The sequence below is a fragment of the Octodon degus genome, unplaced genomic scaffold, assembly GCF_000260255.1.
Source record: "Octodon degus isolate 3935 unplaced genomic scaffold, OctDeg1.0 scaffold00140, whole genome shotgun sequence".
In the NCBI taxonomy this organism is placed as follows: domain Eukaryota; kingdom Metazoa; phylum Chordata; class Mammalia; order Rodentia; family Octodontidae; genus Octodon; species Octodon degus.
Genome location: NW_004524716.1, coordinates 3562076 through 3568654, shown reverse-complemented (window position 1 = coordinate 3568654; position 6579 = coordinate 3562076). Strand labels below are relative to the sequence as shown.

The 6579-nt window shown below is 40.7% G+C and overlaps 1 protein-coding gene across 5 annotated transcripts in view; it reads right to left on the bottom strand.

The window, feature by feature from the left end:
- Positions 1-6579, bottom strand: part of Dennd2c (DENN domain containing 2C) — a 98736-nt gene that overhangs the window by 48603 nt on the left and 43554 nt on the right. Inside the window, exon 1 of one of the 5 annotated variants that reach the window (XM_023701727.1) lies at positions 5100-5115. The exons of the other annotated variants lie outside the window; for them this stretch is intronic. The gene's annotated coding sequence lies outside the window, so the exon portion shown is untranslated. Of the gene's footprint in view, positions 1-5099; positions 5116-6579 lie in introns of those variants that run through there. 5 annotated transcript variants of the gene reach the window in all.

Genomic DNA, 6579 nt, shown 5'->3' with positions numbered 1-6579 from the left:
AAAAAAAAAAAAAAAAAAAATTAATGAAAGCTACCCGTAAGACTCACTCCTGGCTAAAATGAAGTAAATGGACATAAATATATGCCTTCCCTATGTAAATAACTACAAAACTGGACAAATACAGAAATGAGTGCTTTCAGATGCTGAATGACAGACTGTGAACCTTAAAAGAAAAAAGACAAAGCAGCTCCTAGTTTTCTCTCACAAGGTTCTTTCTCGAAAGCAGAAGTGAGAGGAAGAACCCAAACAGAACACAGCAACCTTACAGAGTTGAGGATAGGCTGGAGTTTGGACAAAAGGCTAAAGTAACAAAAAATTTGAGAGCAGAGTAACAGAAAGTGGGGAGAAAAAGATGGAAAAAGCTACAGAAAGTTAAGTGCACCGGATCCCTTCGAAGACTTTTTTTTTTGGTACTGGCAATCGAACTCAGGACCTCGAGCTTACCTGGCAGGTACTGTGCCACTGAGCTATATCCCTAACCCCTGCCTGAAGCTTTGGCTAAATATTAACCTGCAAATAAACAGGGTAATAGTTTTGTGGGTGGGGGGTATTGTTTCATTTTGCTTTGTTTTTGAGACAAAAAACTCACTGGTCTCCAACTCTCAGCATCCTGCAACCTCGACCTCCCAAGTGCCAGGACTACAGCAACCAGCCCAGGGTAATACTTTTCAAGGCTAGACAACAAAGAGCTGGTGAAGAAAGAACAACTGTAGGAGCATTATAAGTGGACTAATCCACAGAGTGCATGCAGGTTTGGGAGATATTCACATTTCAACATTACAGCTGGGTGTGGCGGGACATGTCCATGATCTGAGCACTCTGGGAGGCTGAGGAAGAGGGACTGCATCCTGTTACAAAATTTAACATAAATAGTGCTAGGAATGTAGCTAAGCATGAAGGCTTTCAGCTCAAGCCCCAGTATCACTCCAAAGCAAGGAAAGAGAGACAGAGACAGAGGGAGGTAGAGGAATGATCTTATGGAATATCCAAGTAATGCAGTAGAGCAATAAAGACATCACAGAGTCATGGCTTAACAGTAGAACTCACTAGCTCTAGGAAAAGATAAATTTAGGGGTCCCTAACAAGAATTAAATTGATTCATAAGTAACTTAAGTGCTCACAAAAATACAAACTGAAAAATCTACAGATAAACGCAACAGAAATGAGACACTCAATAATAGAACTACTAGATAGGACTTATAGTGATCCTCCTGTTTACAGCCTCCCAAGAGCTGGGATTACAGGTGCAGGGAGGGGGGGCATGCCCAGTTTCAACTGCCATCTCAGCGCACCCTGAGGGCAGGACTGGCACAGCAGGCTAGGGATCGAACTCCTGGCCCTGTGCCTGCTTGAAGGCCTATCTGGCTGGCCCCAAAATGACACTCATAAGCAGCAAAAAAATCACAGAAGTAAAACAGACTTCTAGGAAGGTACTGGAGTGGTGAATGACGTAAGACCCTCTCTGATACTCAGTGTCCAGACACTGGAATATGCCAACATGAGGAAGACAAGGAAGGAAGTGTGTTCTAGGGTGCAGGAAGGATCTGAAGAGACAACTGAAGCCCAAGGGGAGAGTGAAGGGAGGAGACTTCAACTCAGGAGGAAGAGGTAGCAAGCTGTGCTTTCTCCCCAAGCCCTGACTGTCTTCCAGGAAAGAGGGGTTCACACCTGCAGACACTCAGTGACTACTGGTGACCCCAGAGGCTTCAGAGAAACACAGCAGTGGAACAGAGCAGTGGATGCAGCGGACTGTAGTGGCCTGTGTCAGGTTCAGATGTCCCCTAAGAAAGGGAAACTTGGATGCTAGCCATCTTGGAGATGCCAACTGAGCTCACGACTCAGAAAAGCTGTGGCCCAGGCCTGTCTAGCAGCTGCCAGTGTGTATGGTGAGGAAGCTGAGTTCAAGCCAACAAGAGGTCAACAAACCAAATTCAAGCCAGCAGGGAGCCTATTTTAGAGTTGGCCGGAGACAAACTGATCGCATTCCAGCCTCATGGCCAGAAACCTGACTGAACTTTAGTGGAAGTAAAGGTGCAGGCTTGTCGGGATTATCCACTACCCTGCCATAAAACTACAGCTGGCTTGCTGGGATTCATCAACATGGATCTGGAGTCTGTCGGCCACTTCGTCTACCAAGGACAGGAAACATACGCCTGGAAGGGGAGCATTTCTTCTTTTCTGGTTTTTGTTTTGTTTGTTGGTGGTTTGTTCTTCTTTTGATGAGCATAAACAGTTTCTAGTTTTAGTTGTTTTGTTCTTGTATTTCTTCTCTCCTCTTCTGTCTTCTTCACCAATTCTAAGACGTTTTCATAATCTTTCTTTGTCCTCCAGCCTTGCTTCTAATTTCTTCTATTTCTCTGTCTTTCCCCCTAAGCCCCTTTTAAATTTTTTCCCCAAGATCAATCACCATAACAAGGGCATATTTACTATATACAATTTTCAGGAGTGATTTAGCTTGTTATATAACCACAAATCTATTTCGTATGGTTAAAGGTGGTAAATTAACTCTTACCACTACTTTATGTTTTTTAGGCTATATTCGATGCTACTGTTATACCTAATTGTACTACTTCAGTAAGGATGACATTATTTTTCTAATCATTTGTTCTTCCTGCAATACCAAGACTGAGGTTGCCTATGGATCGTAAAAACCTCTATGATAGGTCACTGTCAAAGAACCAGACACTAGGCAGGCAAGGAGTCAGCAACTTCTCATCCCCAATAAATTGAAGAGATAGGTAGGGTCTTGCAACAGACTCAAAACCCAAAAGCAAGAAGATATCTCTGAGAAGTCATTTCCTAAAGGTTCTAAGTACTAGCAATAAGTTACTTGCTATAAGCATCAATCCAAGAATTAAATAGCAACCAAAAAAGAAAGAAAATGAAAAGTCACTTAAATAAGACGCAAGCCCGCACTTCCAGCTCACCAAAGGCAAGTACAAGGGCAGTGAGGGGAAACAATTCGGAAGCCACCTCACTGGACTCTCTGAATTGGTAACAATACAAGTAACAAAACAGATGAAAGAGACTCTAGAAAAATCAAATCACAAATAATTTCTCAGATAGAAATGATAACCATAAAGAAATATATCCTTAGTGACTCTAGAGCAGATCTAGATTAAAAAAAAAGAGGAAAAAAATAATAGAGGAGCTTAGGAAAATGAGGAAAACTATGAATGCCCAATATATTTGTTGTTTGTAATTTCTTCATCTAGAAAAGCAAGAGCAAGCCAAGCCCGAAGCTCATACAAGGGAAAAAAGTATAAGGCAGTGCAGAAGAGCTGGGGAGATAGCTTGGCGGTCTAAGCACCTGCCTGGCAAGTGTAAGGACCTGGGTTTGATCCCCAGTACCACATGCCATGCCTGTCCCAGAAGCCCAGGTGCACCATGCCAGCCACCAAAACCAGGCGTGGTGGCACACACTTATAATCCCAGTGCTGGGAAGGCTGAGGCAGGAGGATCACTATGAGTCCAAGCTATGTAGCAAGACCCTGTACAAATAAATAAAAGATTAAAAAAAGAAAACAGGAGAATCACTATGAGTCAGATCTACTCCGTACGTAGTGAGACCCTGTAGAACCTGTACTAAATACATTAAAAATAAAAAAAAATTTAAAAACTTTGTAGAATCATTATTATTTTAACAATAAAATCTAAAATAAGCTGCTATACAGCTATATCCCGCCCCCCTTTTTTTGGTATCAGGAATTGAACTCAGGACCTTGTGTTTACCAGGCAGGCACTGTGCTGCTGAGCTATACCCCTTGTTTTGTTTTTGATGGCACTGGGGAGCTGAGCTTGAGCCTCAAGCATGTTAGACAAGCACTTAAAGTGAGCCTCAGTCTCATATGCTGTTTGTGTTTTTCTGTTTCTTGCTCATGCTAAGCATAAGCTGTACCTCCAAGTTACATTCCACTACAATTATATTCTTAAACAAAATTACTTTTTTTTTTTTTTGGTGGAACTGGGGATTGAACTCAGACTCTTGTGCTTGCTAGGGAAGCACTTATTCTACAGAGCCATTTCCCCGACCCAATAAAATTATCTTGAGTTTCTTCCTTAGTAATGCATTCAGCCCCCAAGGAATATTATACAAGTCATTGTTATTCAACTTTTTTTGTTGTTGTTATTAAACCTTAAGCTCTTAGCTCTTCTTTTGTCCTGAGAAAAGAGAACAAGGTGCATATATCCATTTTTAAAACATCAGTTTTAGGTTTGAGTCCAAAATGATTGTTTATTTGAATAAAATAATTGCCAAGAGGATTTCAGCTACTGAGCTACTGGAAGGAGCACAGTCAAATGAAAACAAAATCATTATGGGCATCATGAAGATGACACTTCAGGAAGGAAAGAAAATCTATGGGAAAAAATGACCCCTCTAAAAAAAATAAAATCTCCATTGGTTTAAAAAAAAAAAAAAAAAAGGCAACATGATACAGTAGATGGAAGAAAAAATAACTAATATTTATTTTATTCCTACAGTATGCAAGAGACTTTATCAAACATAAATCTCTTCAGCCTTATATGGTAGATATTATTCTCCAGGCCACATTTTTCACCTGCAAAAATGGAGATAACTAATTTTCTCATTAGTCCACTGTCCCAATAGCTGGCAGAACTGGGATTCACACCTGAAGGCAATTTTTTCATTTGCATGTTTTACTCAGTATATTATATCATTCTTTGAACAAAGACTACTACCCTAGAAACCAGAAGTGGAGTAGAATCTTAACTGTTGCAATTTAGAAAAATCACTTTATCTTTCTGAATTTCAGTTTTCTTCTTAGTAAAGTTTGATTTATTACTGATTTCTTGTACTCCTTTTATTTCCTTTGTTTTTTTTTTTTTTTTTTTTTGGCTGAACCAAGGATGGAACTCAGACCTTGGCGCTTGCCAGGGAGGCGCTTATTCTACTGAGCCATCTCCCCGGCCCCTTAACTCCTTTCTTATAGATATATTAGTAACAAATATTTTCTATCATCATCTAAATGATTTCATCTTCATTTTGGGAGAATTTTGCTGGATATATAACTGTGAATTCATGGTATCTTTCTGTAATTACCTCAAAGTTGTCAGTCTTACCCAGGCATGGTGCACACCTGTAATCCCAGCACTCAGGAAGCTGAAGCAGGAGGACTACTGCATAATCGAAGGCCAGCCTATGCTACATAGTGAGCCCAAGGTTGGCTTGAACTGAACAGCAAACCCCCTCTCAAAAAACAAACAGTTGTCATTCTTTTGGCTTAAAGCACGCACTGTTTCTTTTTCTATTTCTCCTTTTTCTGTTTCTTTTTTTAAATGTATTTAGTACAGGATCTACACAGTCTCATACACAGATTGGATTTATAGTGATCCTTCCTGTTTACAGCCTCTCAAGCGCTGGGATTACAGGCAAGCACCACCATGCCCAGACCCAATTGCTGTCTCAGCGCCCCAGGGGCGGGGCTGGCACAGCAGGCGGGGGATGGAACCCCTGGCCCATGTCTGCCTAAGCTGGTGCTTTTATCTGCTGAGCTATCTGGCTGGCCTGCAAGCACTGTTTCTAATGAGAAAAGCTGACAGCCTTTCTCAGGCTACCATTCCTGTATGTAATGTGCCTTTTGGTTTTCTGTTTATTTTCTCTTTAGCTGTTTTTAAGATTCTCTTTTGCTTTTCAGTAATTTAACTTTGAGAAGTCTAACTGTGGTTTATCTTGCTCGAGGTTTGTTGAACTTCTTGGATTTGGGGCTGATGATTTCCATCAAACCCGATTTTCTTTTCCTGCCCCATTCTCTCACCTCTGAAATTCCACTTACATGCTGTGGGACCACTGACTATTACTGCACAAGTTGCTTCTGCTTTCTTCATTATTCCCTTTCCCTTTCCCTTTCTTCCTGTGCTTCTCTCTGGATGAATTCTATTGTCCTATGTTTGAGTTCACCAGCCATTTCTTCTATAGAGAGGAGTCCAATCTGTGTTTAGGCCTAACTAAAAATTCCTATTTCAGCTACTGTATTCTTTCAACTTCAAATTTTCGACTTCATCTTTCTTTCTTTTTCTTTTTCTTTTCTTTTTCTTTTTCTTTTTTCTTTTCTTTTTTTTTTTTTTTTTTTTGAGACAGGGCTGGCCTCAAACTCATGGTGATTCTCCAGCTTCAGCCTCCCAAGTGCTAAATTGCAGGTATGTGCCACTCACTACACCTGGCTGTTAAAGTATAATAACCTTAAAATTCTTGTTGGCTACTTTCAACAAATAGGCTACTTTCAAGTTTTCTTGTATTAACTATATTTTCCCTTCATTGTGATTCAAATTTTCCTCTTTCATCTAGTGTCTTATAATTTTACTTTATTTGATGCTAAAGCCTGAATCCAAGGCCTTGCACATGCTAATAAACACATGCTCTACCACTGAACTACATGATATAGTCATATAACTTAAGACTGTATTAAGTGGGCTGGTGAGATGGCTCAGTGGTCTAAAGCACCTACTTAAAAAACAAGCTTAGCAACGCACAGGGACCGCGGTTCAATCCCCCAGCACCACATGCCAGCCAGCCCCGCCCCCTGGTGGGCTGAGCTGGCCACACACACACACAAATAA